The sequence below is a fragment of the Lutra lutra genome, chromosome X (genome assembly GCF_902655055.1).
Source record: "Lutra lutra chromosome X, mLutLut1.2, whole genome shotgun sequence".
Lineage (NCBI taxonomy): Eukaryota > Metazoa > Chordata > Mammalia > Carnivora > Mustelidae > Lutra > Lutra lutra.
Genome location: NC_062296.1, coordinates 66956874 through 66974630, shown reverse-complemented (window position 1 = coordinate 66974630; position 17757 = coordinate 66956874).

Here is a 17757-nt window from a genome sequence, read left to right as displayed (position 1 = left end):
TGGCCAGTTGATACTATGGTATTTCCTGATGTTTATTGAAATCATATCTAAAATCTAATATGTTCCCTCATTGAAGTAGAGTTTTGATGTTTGTCATATAATCCTTGAGGATTAGTTCTATAGGTGAAGGGGTGCCTGGGTGGCTCATTTGATTAAGCATATGACTCTTGATTTCAGCCCAGGTCATAATCTCAGGACCAGGAAATTGAGGCCTGTGTTGGGCTCTGCACTGGAGGTATGGAAACTGCTTAAGATTCTCCTCCCCCTGCTCATGCACTTTCTCTCTCAAAAAGAAGAAGGAAAAAAAAAAACTACTGTGACGTTTTTGTCTCCATATTTAGGGCCTTGTGTCTATGACGAAATATTATGAAATGAGCCCTCAGTGCTTGAGTATACCCATGGTTCTTGCTGCAACACTCAGAGTCAAAATCAGAGACACTGGGCAAAGATCACTCTTGCTTTTACTTTGGCTTTCAATTCAGCAGCATCTAAGCCATAGGTACAATGAAAAATGTCTAAATCAATAAAACCGTAGGGTCAAGAATTTTAGAGTAGAAAGAGACTCTATAGGTCTTCTAGTTCAGGGTCTTATCCAGTATAGAGATACATGATCCTTCAGCTATGCGAATGCTTCCACTATTGGGAAACACATTCTTGCCTGAGTCAGTGAATTCCAGAGTTGGGCTCTTCTAATTCCTTTTTATATTGTCTCTGCATCTGCTTTCCTAAAGCTGCCATTCTTGTTCTCATTTCTGCCAAATGGAGCAAAAGAAAATAACTATGACTCATTTAAAAATTTTTAAAACCTCATTTCAAAAATGTTAAGACTTGGGATGCCTGGGTGGCTCAGTGGGTTAAAGCCTCTGCCTTCGGCTCAGGTCATGATCCCAGGGTCTTGGGATGGAGCCCCGCATCAGGCTTTCTGCTCAGCAGGGAACCCGCTTCCTCCTCTCTCTGCCTGCCTCTCTGCTTACTTGTGATCTCTGTCTGTCAAATAAATAAATAAAATCTTAACAAAAAATGTTAAGACTGCTCACATATCAGTGTCACTGTAGCAACCCACACTACCCATTGTACTGCTCTTATTTTTTCATATTTCATAAGAACCTTAGAAATATACCCATTTTCCAAATGATGTCTGATCATTTCAGAATACCATGGGAATTCTCAGTCCATTAATTTGGACATGACACTCCCATTAATTTATAATAAGATTCCATTAGTTTTAACGATGGCTCAGTTAACACTGTTAATTTATATTAAGAAGTAAACTCTTGTGGGTTTTTTTCACATTAATTGCTGTCAAGCTGGGTCTTCTCTAGTAATCATTCTTATGGACTTTAATGCAAAGCTCTCATTTTCCTTAGTAGGTTTCAGCTTTTTGGCTTCAGCTTATCATTCTCTCCCGTCAGATTCTTTAATACCTGATTCCATTATCTGAGGTCTCTGCCGATTGTCCTCTGCAGAGAAAAGTTAGCATAACAGACCTGAGACTGGTATCCTTAGGAAGGCCTGCTTAAAAACTTGGCCCTTGGCTAGTGTCTGGGAGTTGAGGTTTCAAGAGAGTTCTTTTTTTTTCTTTACTGGATATTAAGATTTATCATAAGGTTGGGTGCCAAGGTGGCTCAGTGGGTTCAGCTCAGGTCATGATCTCAGGGTCCTGGGATCAAGCCCCACATGGGGCTCTCTCTGCTCAGCAGGGAGCCTGCTTCTCCCCCCAACGCCTGCCTCTCTGCCTACTAGTGATCTCTCTCTCTGTCAAATAAATAAATAAAATCTTTAAAAAAAGATTTATCATAAGGTTATAATAATAATGGCAGTTTGGTACTGGTGTTGGGTTAGAATACTTGGGTTGGAAAAGAAATGACTATTCCTTAGGATAGTAAATGGTGATGCAATGATTGGTTACCTGTAGACAAATAAAGGAATTGTCTCTCTGTATCACTCCATACATAAACAAACATCATATGTGGATTAGAGACCAAATTGTAAAAGGTGGAGTTTTTGATCTTTAGAAGACAATGTAGCACATGATCTTTATAATGTGAGGTAGAAAAACATTATAAAACAAGGCCCACAGGGCGCCTGGGTGGCTCAGTGGGTTAAGCCGCTGCCTTCGGCTCAGGTCATGATCTCAGGGTCCTGGGATCGAGTCCCGCATCGGGCTCTCTGCTCAGCAGGGAGCCTGCTTCCCTTCCCCTCTCTCTGCCTGCCTCTTTGTCTACTTGTGATCTCTCTCTCTGTCAAATAAATAAATAAAATCTTTAAAAAAAAAAAAAAAACAAGGCCCACAGAGCACATACCATAAAGGAAAAATTGACAAATTCAGCTCTATTAAAATTAATAATGACCATTCATCAAAAGATACCTTATGGGACGCCTGGGTGGCTCAGTGGGTTAAGCCGCTGCCTTCGGCTCAGGTCATGATCCCAGCGTCCTGGGATCGAGTCCCACATCGGGCTCCTTGCTCAGCAGGGAGCCTGCTTCTCCCTCTGCCTCTGCCTGCCACTCTATCTGCTTGTACTCACTCTCGCTCTCTCTCTCTCTCTGACAAATAAATAAATAAAATCTTTAAAAAAAAAAAAAGATACCTTAAAGACAGTGACCAGATAAGCCACAAATGAGAAGACATTTTCCACACATATCACTATATTGTACACCTGAAACTAATATTACATTGTATGTTAAATAATGGGAATTTAAATAAAAAAATTTTTAAAAAGCCCAAAAGACAAAAGATGACTTAAAGACAATGACCAGATAAGCCACAAATGAGGAAATACATTTTCCACAGATATATCCCAGAAAGGACTAGTTTATAGAATAGGTAAAGAATCTGAAAAAGCTATATGATAAGCTCATATACAACCTGATAGAAGATTAGACAAAAGATATGAATTGTATTTCTTAGCAAGGTACTTCAAGGCTTGACTCCCTGTAAGCTGGCTTCTCTGTCCTTTTGACATGTCACCCATAATTCTTTGAGTACTTATTCATGCTACAATAAGATGTTCCAAGTTCATTTGGACTTTCTCTTTCCCAGTTTTAGAATCAGCTGTTTTTCCAAGGAACCCTGATTCTGTTAAGGGAGAATAGTATTTGGAAACCAAGATCTTCATGCTTCATGCAATTATTAACTGCTGCTCCCATTCCCTCTATTTGGACAGAGGTAGGGAATATTTGCATACACACATACACACAGATAGGTGCACACATGTATATGCACATAAACATTTATGTATCTGTGTTTATATCCATGTATATCTACAATACTGAAAGCCATTACTTTACACCGACACCTCCAATTTCAATCCATCACTACAATATTCATCTCAGTTTCTTCCTGGATATCATTATTATTAAACTTTCACTTATTTGATCATTTCCTTATATGCTCAATTTCCCTTCGCCATCACCAGCACCTCTTTTATAACTACTTCCTTACCCCACTGGGACTACAGGGCTGCTGGAGCTGGATGTCACTATGTGGACTCCCTCTTCATCTTACCCAGTCTCTGACACCCTGAGCCAATCCACTCTCATGTATGAGCACCCTATTCACCCTGATCAATCTCCATCACCCATGGTGGACCTCTCTCCTATGCAGATGCTTATCTTACCTCACTCCGAGCCACCATGGCCTTCCCTATCCTGGTGCACATGCCTCTCCTGGTTGTCTCTACCTAATGGCTTTATGACTGAGTTTTTCTGGAAAAGAAGGGAAAGGAAGAGGAAAAGAAGAACTACCTCTAGATCTTTATGGTTTCATTTTTTATAATTTCTTTAATCCATTGGAATATGGTATGATTTAAAGGTAATTGTCCTATCAAGTCATTACTTAATAATTCATTAATATATAATATTATATAACATTGAAATAAATAACAATTTTTATGTTTAAAACATTTTTTAAGGATTTTTTTTTTACTTGACAGAGATCACAAGCAGGCAGAGAGGCAGGCAGAGAGGGGGAAGCAGGCTCCCCACTGAGCAGAAAGCCCGTTGTGGGGCTCGATCCCAGGACACTGGGATCATGACCTGAGCCAAAGGCAGAGGCTTTAACCCACTGAGCTACCCAGGTGCCCCAAACAATTTTTATTTTTTAAGAAAGTGGTGGAAAGACAACCCTAGAAGCACGAAAGCCAATTTGTTTGAAATTTAACCTACTCCTGAAAGAAGAAAAATAAAGCTGAATTTTAATAATGCTGAAATTTTCTTTTAAGAAGATAGTATGTAAAGTTTGATTTGGAAAGTTTTAAAATAAAAATTAAGTAAAGAAACCTATTCACTAAAATGTGAAATTTTAGGATGAACAAATGAAATCATGTTTGGGCTCTGTGACTGAAATACATTAGTTGCTCCTGAAGTTCTCTAGTATACATCTGTTTCCATCTAGAAAAATAACCAAAAAGCCTTTTCTTACCCTTTGCCCTATTTCTTTGAATTATGTCAAGTAAAATTAAACATTGAAAACTAAGAACTATCCAAGGAAAGCATGGATTTATATGAGCATATTTATTGTTATAAATATTGTGTAAGAAGACTGTCTGCTGAGTTTTTAGTGTAGCTTATGCTTCTCCATATATCACTAAATTCTTCAACAGATACTGTTATTGATTCAGTCTTACCTGGAGCCAGAATCAGAAGAGTTCTTAACACTCCCTAATTGATAAGGGTGTCTATAATGCTTAGACTGTTTGCACAATGTGTTTTATTCTGGGTACCTGTCTTTCTCCTGCAAGTCTGGACTTTCGCTGCTTGATAAGCAGAGGGAGCCTTTGTAACAAGCCTCAGTAAAAATCCTAAAATTAGTATCAAAGGGCTTCCCTGGCCAGAAACATCACACATATTGCTGCATTTTTTGCTGGGAAAAGAGGATGCTCTGTGTTAGGCTTCATGGGAGGCAGAGAGCATAAGAAGGCCTGCACATCGATTCTTCCAAACTCCCCCTGCATCTTTTCCCTTTAAGTTCTGGCCCCGTATCCTTTCTGCACTGCTGTGATAGATCTTAGTCCTGAGTACAACTATATACTGAGTTCTATGATTTTTTTTTTCATGAGTCCTTTTAGTGAACCTCTGACATTAGTAGTGATATTGAGGATCCCTAACACTCCCAACTTTGAACTATCTACAGATCTAAATTGCCTGATTTCAACCATCAAATGAGGACAAAGTGGGTAAAGGGGAAACCTCAAGGATGGGTATGACAGTCCCAACTTAAGGAGCTTAAGTCTGTGTTTTCATTTGTGTGTTGTGACTAATAATGACATTTAATGTTTCCTGATGGTATCTGCCATCTAATAATAAGGCAGCGCTTCTCAAATGTGCTCTGATAGTTGTCATCCCAGAAGACTTTCCTTGAAAAAATAACCCCAAGATCAAGTATTTTGGGAAATTTTCAAAAAAAAAAGACTCCACTTTGACATTTACAGCACCTCATAGTATAGTCCATAACTGACACACTTCCAGAGCAAGGATGATGTAACTTCTCTTGTCTTTCTATGCACTGTTTCTAATGTGCAAAAGCAATGTAGGTGGTAATATAAAAATCACCCATCTGTCCTCTATCCAGATGCATTCAGTGTTAACATTTTGTCATGCTTGCTTCAGTTCATTTTCTTTTTTTAAGGAAATTAAATATTTTGGGGTCAGAAGCTTCTTTGGCATGCCTCCACAATGGCATTCTCTAAGTTCTTCCTCCAGAGAGGTAACCATTACCTTGAAGCATAGTTTATGTTTCCTGTCTATGTGTTCACACTTTTTCTATCTGTGTAGTTAGTGTTGTTTGGGGTGTGTTTAATATTTACAGAAGTGGTTTTGATGTTATTTGTGCAACTTGCTTCTTGGGGCTATAAAATTTGCCCATGTAGATATATATAGACCTTACTTAAATATCTTGACTCCTTTATACAAAGTAATTTTATGCCTGTTTTACCATCTATTTTTTTATGGATTTCTGTTGTTTTGTTTGGGTATTACTTCTTGTTGTTATTGTTGTCATTGTATTTTGCTATTACAGAAATATTTTGCCATGCATATCCTTGTAGGAAGTTCCTTGTGTTTGAGAGTTTCCCTTAGCCAGATACCTACCAGTTGAATTGCCATCTTATAGAGAATGTACCTCTTCTGACATGTAGAAGAAGGGAAATACTAAGTTCCAGCTCACTATAGAGGTCCTGTCCCACCTAAGGGGATAGAAAAATCTAAGAAACACTTGTCAAGTTTACAGTCTAGCGGCATAGTCTCACTGAAAGATTGAAACCTAATCATAAGACTTATAGAATGCCACCCCTTACCACTCTGTTGCTGAAGGCCCATTTATAGCAGTCCTTTTTATCCAGTATATCATATTAAGCAATCAAGAAAAAATTGCAAAGCATACTAAAAGACAAAAAAACATGCTTGGAAGAGACAAAGGAAGCATCAGAACCAGTAATGGCAGGTGAGTTGGAATTATCAAAGAATTTAAAACAACCATGATTAATATGCTAAGGGCGCTAATGAATAAAGTAGACAGCATGCAACAACAGATGCATAATGTAAGCAGAGAGATGATAATCTTAAGAAGGAACCAAAAAGTAATGGTAGCAATGAAAAACATCGCAACAGAAATGAAGAATGCCTTTAGAAGGTTTATTACTAGATTGAACATTGCAGAAAAAAGAATCTCTGAGCTGAAAAACAAAACTAAAAAGCAAAGATAACAGAGACTCAAAGAAAAAAAAAACAGCAGAAAACTGAAAGTAAAGAGAAAAAAGACTGAAAACAAGCAAAGAAACAAAGGACAGAATATCCAAGGAATGTAGGACAATTATAAAAGTTATATATATATATATATATATATATATATATATATATATATATGTATGTTTATATATATGGGAATTTATATATATATAAAATACATATTATATATATATATAAAAGAACATAGGACAATTACAAAAGTTATATATATGTAAAAGTATATATATATATACACATATATACATATATACACATATATACATATATATACACATATATACATATATATACATAAAATGTGTATTTTATATATATATAAATTCCCATATATATAAATATATATATAAATATATATATATATATGTTAAAAAAGTGACATATATATAATAGGAATACCAGAAGGAAAAGAAAAAGAGAAAGGAGCTAAAGAAATATTTGAAACAATAATGACTAATAATTTGCCCCATATTAAAGTCAGACACTAAACCATGATCAGAAAGCTCAGCAGAGGGGCACCTGGGTAGCTCAGTGGGTTAAAGCCTCTGCCTTTGGCTCAGGTCATGATCTCAGGGTCCTAGGATCAAGCCCCACATCAGGTTCTCTGCTCATCAGGGAGCCTGCTTCCCCCTCTCTCTCTGCCTGCCTCTCTGCCTACTTGTGATCTCTGTCTGTCAAATAAATAAATAAAATCTTTAAAAAAAAAAAAAAAAAGAAAGCTCAGCAGACTCTAAACAGCTTAATGCAAAGAAAAACTATTCCTAGGCATATCATTTTCAAATTACAGAAAATTGAGGATAAAAAAAAATTCCTGAAAGAAGCCAAAGGAAAATAGCTCCCTGCCTATAGAGGAACAAAAATAATAATTACATCAGACTTTTTAGAGACCATTTAAAGAAGAAGATGTAGAGAAACAAAATGTGGAAACAAAACCCTACAAACAGATTCTGTACCCTGTGAAATTATCCTTCAAAAGAGAAGAGGAAATAAAGACTTTCTTGGACAAAAATTGAGGGAATTTGTTGCCAGTAGACCTGTCTTTCAAAAAATAGTAAAAGAAATTCTTTAGAAAGGAAATAATATAGGTTAGAAACTTAGATATATTTAAAGGAAGAGCATTGAAGGAGGAATAAGGGAAGGTAAAATAAAAACTTTAGTTTTATTTTTAATTGCCCTAACAGATAACTGTTTAAAATAATAGCAACAAAAATAAATAAATTAATTAATTAAATTAATTAATAGCAACAATGTATTCAATTGTGGGTGCTTATATATATAATATATATGCATATATATGTCATCCAACATATACATGTTTATGTATGTTTATATATAAATGAAAGGAATGACATCAAAGATACAGAGGACAAGAGGAAAGAAATAGAATTATTGTGTTTTAAGATACTCACAATACCCGTGAAGTGATTTAGTGTTATTTGAAAGATGGCTTGGAGAAGTGATGTCACCAAGATGGTGGAGATGAGACCCCAGTCTCTCTCCTCTCACAAAAATCAGCAATTTTTTGCTATCCATGAAAAAAATACTTGGAGAGCTCAGATAGCTACAAAAGGACACACATAAACAATTTAACAAAATCAGGAAAATAATACAAAAACAAAATGAGAAGTTTTTCTGAGAGAAAAAAAGAAACAGAAATTTTGGGGCTGAAGAATACAGGAACTGAACTCAAGAATTTACTAAAGAGCTTCAACATCAGACTGTATTAAACAAAAGAAGGAATCTGTGAACTCAAAAACAGAATATTTGAAATTATACAGTCATAGAATGAAAAGGAAAGGAGAATAAAAAGGAATGAAGACAGGATTTATGGGATCCCATTAAGAGAAACAATGCATGCATCATTGAAATTCCAGAAGGAGAAGAGAAGGAGGAAAGAGCAGAAAGCTTATTTGAAGAAATAATGGCTGAGAACTTTCCAAACTAGGGAGAGATTTAGATGTCCAATTTCATGCAACTAATAGGTCAACCCCAAAATTTCAATCCAAAATTATTTTCTCTAAGAAATATTATAATACAGTTGTCTAAAATCAAAGGCAAAAGAGAATTTTTTAAGTAGCAAGAGAAAAAAATTCTCTCCTATAAGGGAACCCACTCATAAGGCTATCAGCAGATTTTTCATCAGGAATCTTTCAGGTAGGGAGAGAATGGGAAATATATTCAAAGTGCTGAAGGAAAGAAATATCCAACCAGGAATACTTTACGTGGCAAAGTTGTCCTTCAGAAACAAAGGTGAGATAAAGACTTTCCAAAACAAAAGCTGAAGGAGTTATCACCACTCAGCTTGGCTTACAAGAAATGCTAAAAGGAGTTTTTCAAGCTGATATGAAAGGATGCTAATTAGTTACATCAAAGTGTATGAAACTACACAATACATTGGTGAAAGTAATATCAGCAGATTCTGAATACTTTGTGTGATACCACACCACATGAGTCATATCCTTCACAAAAATTAAGGGAGGAGGGTCTGAATAGACCTTTTTCCAAAAAGACATGCAGAGAGCCAACAGATACATGAGGTGTTCTGCATCACTCACCATCAGGGAAATGCAAATCAAAACCACAATTAGATATCACTTCACACCTGTCAGAATGGCTAGAATCAAAAAGACGAAAATAAGTGTTGGTGAAGGTATAAAGAGAAGGGAACAGTTGTTCAATGTTGATAGAAATATAAATTTTGCAGCTGCTATGGAGAAAAATATGGAGGTTCCTCTAAAAATTAAAAATAAAACTACCATATGATCCAGCATGTTGCTATTATTTATGATAGCCAACACATGGAAATGACTTTAGTGTCTATTAATGGATGAATGGATAAAAAAAAATAAGATGAGGAATACCTCAGAGATATTGTAGATTCAGTTCCAGACCATTACAATAAAGCAAGTATTGCAATAAATTGAGTTGAGTGATTTTTTTTTTGGTTTCCCAGTGCATGTAAATGTTTGTGATCATGTTATACTATAGTCTGTAAAGTGTACAATAACATTATGTCTTAAAAATGATGTATATACCTTAATTTTAAAATACTTTATTGCTAAAAAAATAAAGTAAAAATACTTTACTGCTAAAAAATGCTGTCATCTGAGCTTTCAGTGAGTTATAATCTTTTTGCTAGTAGAAAGTCCTGCCTTGATATTGATGGCTGCTGACTGATCAGGGTGGTGGCTGCTCAAGAATGGGTTTGTTGTGGCAATTTCTTAAAATAAGACAGAAGAAGTTTGCCTCATCTTCCTTTCATGAATGATTTCTCTGTAGCGTGTGGTGCTGTTTGATAGCATTTTATCCGTGGTAGAATTTATTTCAAAATTGAAGTCAGTCGGGGCGTCTGGGTGGCTCAGTGGGTTAAGCCTCTGCCTTCAGCTCAGGTCATGATCCCAGGGTCCTGGGATCAAGCCCCACATTGGGCTCTCTGCTCTGCGGGGAGCCTGCTTCCTCCTCTCTCTCTCTGCCTGCCTCTCTGCCTACTTGTGATCTCTGTCTGTCAAATAAATAAATAAAAATCAAAAAAAAAATTGAAGTCGGTCCTCTCAAATCCTGCCTCTGTTTTATCAACTAAGTTTATGTAATATTCTAAATCTTTTTTTTTTCATTTTGACAATCTTCACAGCATCTTCACCAGAATTTTATTCCATCTCAAGAAACCACTTTCTTTGCTCATCCATAAGAAGCAACTCCTCAGGGTGCCTGGGTGGCTCAGTTGGTTGCGTGTCTGAGTCTTGATTTTAGCTCAGGTCTTGATCTTAGGATCATGAATTCAAGCCCCATATTGGGCTTCATGCAGGGCATGGAGACTACTTACAAAAAAAAAAAAAAGCAACTCTTCATCCATTAAAATTTCATCATGAGATTACAGCAATTCAGTCCCCTCTTCCGGCTCCACTTCTTTTTTTTTTTTTTTCCAGTGTTCTAAGATTCATTGTTTATGCACTACACCTGTGCTCCATGCAATACGTGCCCTCCATAATATCCACCACCAGGCTCACCCAACCCCCTCCCCCCTCCCCTCCAAAACCCTCGGTTTGTTTCTCAGAGTCTACAGTCTCTTGTGCTTCATCTCTTCCTCTGATTTTACCCAATTCACTTTTCCTTTCCTTCTCCTAATGTCCTCCAAGTTATTCCTTATGTTCCACAAGTAAGTGAAACCATATGATAATTGACTCTCTCTGCTTGACTTATTTCACTCAGCATAATCTCCTCCAGTCCCATCCATATATACAATGGAATATTATGCCTCCATCAGAAAGGATGAGTACCCAACTTTAGTATCAACATGGACAGGCTCTACTTCTAATTCTAGTTCTCTTGCTTTTTCCACTACATCTGCAGTTACTTCCTACACTGAAGTCTTGAACCCCTCAAAATCATCCATGAGGGTTGGAATCAACTCCTTCCAAACTCCAGTTAGTGTTGATACTTGATTTCTTCCCATGAATCACAAATGTTGTTTCTAGAATGGCAAATTCTTTTTTTTTTTAAAGATTTTATTTATTTATTTGACAGAGAGAAATCACAAGTAGGCAGAGAGGCAGGCAGAGAGAGAGGAGGAAGCAGGCTCCCTGCTGAGCAGAAAGCCCGATGTGGGGCTCAAACCCAGGACCTGGGATCATGACCTGAGCCAAAGGCAGCGGCTTAACCCACTGAGCCACCCAGGCGCCCCATAGAATGGCAAATTCTTTACAAAAGATTTACTTTGCCAAGATCCAGTAGAAGAATCATAATCTATGGCAAATAATAGCCTTACAAAATGTATTTCTTAAATAATAAGGCTTGAAAGTCAAAATTACTCCTTGATCCATGGACTGCAGAATGGGTGTTGTGTTAGCAGACATGAGAACAACATTAATCTTATATATTTCCGTCAGAGCTCTTGGGTGACCGAGACTTCTTTGAAAGAAATCTTTTTTTCTGAGCAGTAGGTATCAACAGTGGGCTTATTCAGTAAATCATGTTGTAAACAGATGTGCTGTCTTCTTTGCTTTGCCCCATTTATAGAGCATAAGCAGAGTAGAGTTATCATTATCCTTAAGGGCCCTAGGATATTTGGTATGGTAAATGAGTCCTGGTTTCAACTTAGTCACTAGCTGCATTAGTCCCTAACAAGATAGTCAGCATGTCTTTTCAGGCTTTGAAGTCAGGCATTGACTTCTCCACTCTAGCTATGAAAGTCCCAGATGACATAATCTTCTAGTATGAGGTTGTTTTTTATCCATTGAGAATCTGTTCTTTAGTGTAGCCACCTTTTTAAATTATTTTAACTAGATTTTCTGGATAACTTGCTGCAGCTTCTGCATCAGGACTTGCTGCTTCACCTTGAACTTATATGCCACGGAGATGACTTCTTAACTTAAACCTCATGAGCCAACCTCTGCTAGCTTCCAACTTTTCTTCTGCAGCCTCCTCACCTCTCGGCCTTCACAGAAGAGAAGAGAGTCAGGGCCTTGCTCTGGATTAGGCTTTGTCTTAAGGGAATGCTGTGGCTGGTTTGATCTTCTAGCCAGACCCCTCAAACTTTCTCCATGTCAGTGATAAGACATTACCACTTTCTTATCATTCATGTATTCACTGGAGGAGCACTTTTAATTTTCAAGAATTTTCCCTTTGCATTCACAACTTGACTGTTTGGCACAGAAGGCCTAGATTTTGGCCTGTCTTGGCTTTTGGCAGGCCTTCCTCACTGAACTTAATCATTTCTAGCTTTTGATTTAGAGTGAGAAGTGTAGGACTCTTCCTTCACTTGAACACTTAATGGGCATTGTAGGGTTAGTAATTGGCCTGGTTTCTTTTTTTTTTTCTTCCAAGTTTTTATTTAAATTCCAGTTAGTTAGCATACAGTGTAATATTAGTTTCAGGTATAGAATTTAGTGATTCATCGCTTACATAAAACACCCGATACTCCTCACAGCAAGTGCCGTCCTTAATCCCTGTCACCTATTTAACCCACATCTCCACCTACCTCCCCTCTGGTAACCATCACTTTGTTCTTTACAGTTAAGAGCCTGTTTCTTGGTTTTCCTTTGGTTTTTTTCCCCTCTAATGTTTGTTTTGTTTCTTAAATTCCACATGAGTAAAATCATGAGTAAAACTTATCTTTCTCTGACTGACTTATTTCAATTTAGCATGATACTCTCTAGCTCCATCCATGTTGTTGGAAATGGAAACATTTCATTCTTTTTTACATTTGGCCCAATTTCAATACCGGTGTGTCTTGGGAAATAGGGAGGCCACAGAGAAGGAGAGAGATGGGAGAACTGCCAGTCAGTGGAGCAGTCAGAACACATATTTATTAAGTTCAACATCTTATATCCTTCATGGTGCCCCAAAACAGTTACAACAGTAACATCAGAGATCACTGACCACAGATCACCGTAACAAATTCAACAGTAATGAACAAGTTTGAAATATTGTGAGAATTACCAAGAATATGACATTGAGACGCAAAATGAGCAAATGCTATTGGAAAAATGGTACCAATAGACTTGCTCCATGAAGGATTGCCAAAAACTTTCAGTTGTAAAAAATACAATTATCAGTGAAGCACAATAAAGCAAAGCACAATAAAATGAGGTATGTCTGTATTTATACTTATATTTGTATTTGTATTTATATTTATTTAGTTACTGTAATATTTAGCTCATGAAATTTTGGAGACTGGCAAGTCCCAAGGTTTGAAGTTGGCAAACTGGAGACCCAGGAGAGCCAATGATATAATTCTAGTCAGAGGGCCGGCAGGCTTAATGTCCAGGAAAAGCAGATGTTTCAGTTTGAATTCAAAAGCAAGAAAAATTCATTCTTACTCAAAGGAGGGTCAGCCCTTTTGTTCTATTCAGGCTTTCAACTGAATGGATGAAGCTTACCCACATTGGCGGGGAGGAGGGGGATCAGGAATCTGCTTTACTCAGTCTATCAATTCAAATGTTCGATTTATCCAGAAATACCCTCACGAACACAATCAGAATGTTTGACCAAATACCTGGGTACTCCTTGGACCCATCGAGTTGACACAAATTTAACCATCACATAAGTCCTTTGTCCGATATATGTATTATAAATATTGTTTTCCAGTCTGCAACTTGTCTTTTAATCCTAATTAAAATCCATTTGACCAACTTTTTCTTTTACCATTTGTGGGTTTTGTGTCCTATTTAAGAAATTTTTGTCTACTCCAAGTTTGCAAAGAATTTCTGCTACACTGTCTTCTAGAAGTTTTATAAGTTACATTTTATGAGTAGTTTTATAATATACTTTTAGTTAATTTTTGTTTATATGATGAGTTAAGGGTTGAGGTTTGTCTTTATTGATATTGATAAATAAGTGTTCTAGAAATTTGATGAAAAGATTATCTGAATTGACATTGTCATCTGAATTGAATTGACACTGAAATCCAACCAACCATATGTATGTGGGACTAGTGTGTTCCATTCATCTAAATGTATGTTCTTACACGATCAAATACCAAAATGTTTTGATTATTGTTGCTTTCATATTCCTTTCATGCAAGTATTGAAGTAAAGCAGTATGGGTCTGCCATCTTTGCTTTCTTTTTTTTTTTCAAAATTGTTTTGGCTACCCTGAGTCCTTTGAATTTCCATATAAATATTAGAATTAAGTTATCAATTTCTTTGGAAAGTCCTGCTGAGATTTTGATTAAAACTATGTAGAATATATAGACCAATTTAGGAAAGATTGTCATTTAAATATTTAGTCTTCTGATCTGTTTATGCTGTCTCTCTCCATCTATTTAGTCTTCTTTAATTTCACTAAGCAGAGTTTTATAATTTTTATTGTTTATTAGTAGAGAATACAATTAAATTTTTATTGATCTTTTATACTGAAATCTTTTGTTTATAGATATAATTTACCAACTATTAGAATTAATTCTTTAGAGTTATACATAAATCATGTTGTCTGTCAAAAAAGAGAGTTTAGGGGCGCCTGGGTGGCTCAGTGGGTTAAAGCCTCTGCCTTCGGCTAGGGTCATGATCCCAGGGTCCTGGGATCGAGCCCCACATCGGGCTCTCTGCTCAGCGGGGAGCCTGCTTCCTCCTCTCTCTGACTGCCTCTCTGCCTACCTGTAATCTCTGTCTGTCAAATAAATAAATAAAATCTTAAAAAAAAAAAGAGAGAGAGAGTTTAACCTCTTTCTTTCCAATCTGGATACCTTTCCCCCACTTCTCTTACTTTGTTTACCTGGCTAGTATCTCCTAAAAATATTGATTAGAGGAGCACCTGGGTGGCTCAGTGGGTTAAAGCCTCTGTCTTCGGCTCAGGTCATGATCTCAGGGTCCTGGGATTGAGCCCCGCATCAGGCTCCCTGCTCAATGAGAAGTCTGCTTCTCCCTCTCTCTCTGCCCCTCTCCCTGCTTGTGCTTGCTCACTCTCTCTCAAATAAATAAATAAAATATTTTTTAAAAATATTGATTAGAATTGATGAGACCAGACTTGCTTTCCTTTGTTTCTGGTCATAGGGGGAAAGTACCCAATATTTCACCATTAAAAATAATGTTAGCTGGAGTAGCTATTTATCAAATTTGTGGGATTGCTTTCTATTTTCTGTTTGCTGAAAGTTTTTACTTTAAATATACATTAAATTATGTGAAATGCTTTTATGTATCTATTGAGATGGTTTCATTTTTCTCCAGTACTCTGTTATTATCTTGAATTAAACTGATTGATTACTGAATGCTGTATCAATCAATCTAGCATTCCTGGGTTAAACACGAAATGCTCATGATGTATTATTCTTTGTTATATATTGATGGATTTGATGTACCGTGTTGTAAGGATTTTTCCTTGATTGTCCATGAGGGATTGTTTTCTGTAGTAGTTTTCCTTTCTATGATGACTTTGCTCGGTTTTAGTACCATAGTAATGTGGGACTCATAAAGTAAGTTGGGAAGTGTTCCCATTTCCTATATTTTCTGAAAGATACTGTACATAATTATTATTACTTCTTATTTAAATGTGTGATAGGATTCATCAGTGAGGTAAACTGTCCTTGGCATTTTCTTAATGTAAAGGTGTTTAATAAGAAATTAAATTACTTCATCAATTTTTAATGTTTTTATGTTTCTTCTTGTGTCAGTTTGAGTAATTTTGTCTTTCAAAGAATTTATCCATTTCATCCAATTTATAAAATATGCTGGCATAGAATTATAATATTCCCTACCTATACAGTAGGAGATCGTATGCTCTATAATAATACCATCTCTCTCATTCCTGATATTGACAACTTATGTTTTTTCTCTTTTTTTCTTGAACAGTCTAATCTAGAGATCTATCAATTTGATCTATTTTTAAAAGAACCAGTGTTTTGTTTTGTTACTTTTCTTTATTGTTTATAGCTATAAATTCCCTCTAAACACTGCTTTAGTTGTCCCAACAAATTTTTATCCATTAGTTTTATATTTGTGTGTTGCTGGTCATTGAGTTCAAAAAAGTTTCTAATTTCCCTGCAAATTTTTTCTGAGCCATGGCTCATTTATAAGTGTGCTATTTAATTTTCCAGCTTTAGAGGACTACAAATACCTTTTTGTTGTTGACGTCAATTTAATTCCATTGTAGTCAGAGAACATGTGTATGATTTAATATTTTTCAAAATTAATTGAGATTACTTTCATGCATGAGTGTATAGTCTATCTTAGTGAATGTTCCATGTACATTTGAAAAGAATATGTATTCTGCTGTTGGGTGGAGTATTCTATATATGTCAATTAGGTCAAATTTGTTGATAGATTTGATCAGGTCCTATATATATTTACTAGTTTTCTACCTTCTTGTTTTGTTAATCACTGATATTTGTTATAATCTTCAGGGCAGGCTCCACACTTAGCAGGGAGTCTGCTTCTCTCCTTCCTCCTCTCCCTCTCCCCCTCCCCCCACTCACATGCATGCACTCTGTCTCTCCAAAATAAATAAATCTTAAAAAAAAAAGAATTGTTATAATCCTTTAGTTTTTGTTTATCCTGGAAACTCTTTATCTCTCCTATTCTGAGTGGCACCTTGTTCAATAAAGTATTCTTGACTGCATATTCTTCCCATTTAGGACATTGAATGTATCTGTCATGCCAGTCCTTTCTGGCCTGCCAGGTCTCTGTGGATCAGTCTGCTGCCAGCCTATGTGTCTACTCTTGTAGGTTAAGGACCTCTTGTCCTGAGCTGCTTTCAGGATTTTCTCTTTATCTTTGAAATATGTAAGCTTCATTATTATATGTTGAGGTGTTGTCATATTTTTATTGATTTTGATAGGGTTCTCTGTGCCTCCTGGACTTGAATGCCTCTTTCCTTCCCCAGATTAGGGAAAGTCTCAGCTATAATTTGTTCAAATAAGCCTTCTGCCCATCTCTCCCTCTTTTCATCTTCTGGGACCCCCCATTATCTGGATATTACTTTGCTTCATGGAATTGCTGAGTTCTCAAAGTCTCACTCATGATCCAGTAATTATCTTTCTGTCTTCTTTCAGCTTCCTTATTTTCCATCATTTTATCTTCTATATCACTGACTCTCTCTTTTGCCTCATTTATCCTTGCTTTTAGAGCCTCTCTTTGGGACTGCATCTCAGTAGGAGCATTTTTAATTTTGGCCTGACTAGATTTTTGTTCTTTTATTTCTACAGTAAGGGATTCTCTAGTGTCTTCTATGCTTTTTTCAAGCCCAGCTAGTATTTTTAGAATTATTGTTTTAAATTCTAATTCAGACATCTTACTTATATCCTTATTGATTAAATCCCTGGCAGTGAGTACTACTTCCTATTTATTCTTTTGTGGTGAATGTCTCCATTTCATTATTTTGCCCAGAAAAGAACAAAAGAAAGAGAGAGAAAAGACAGCAATAACAAGAACAGAAAAAAGAAAAAGAAAAAGAAAAACAAAATAAGAAAAAACCAACAAACAAAATGGAACAAAACAAAAAACTAAATCTTTTGCTTGTTTAAAAAAAAAAAACCAGATCCCAAAATAGGAAGGACGGAAAACATATATATACATACAAAAA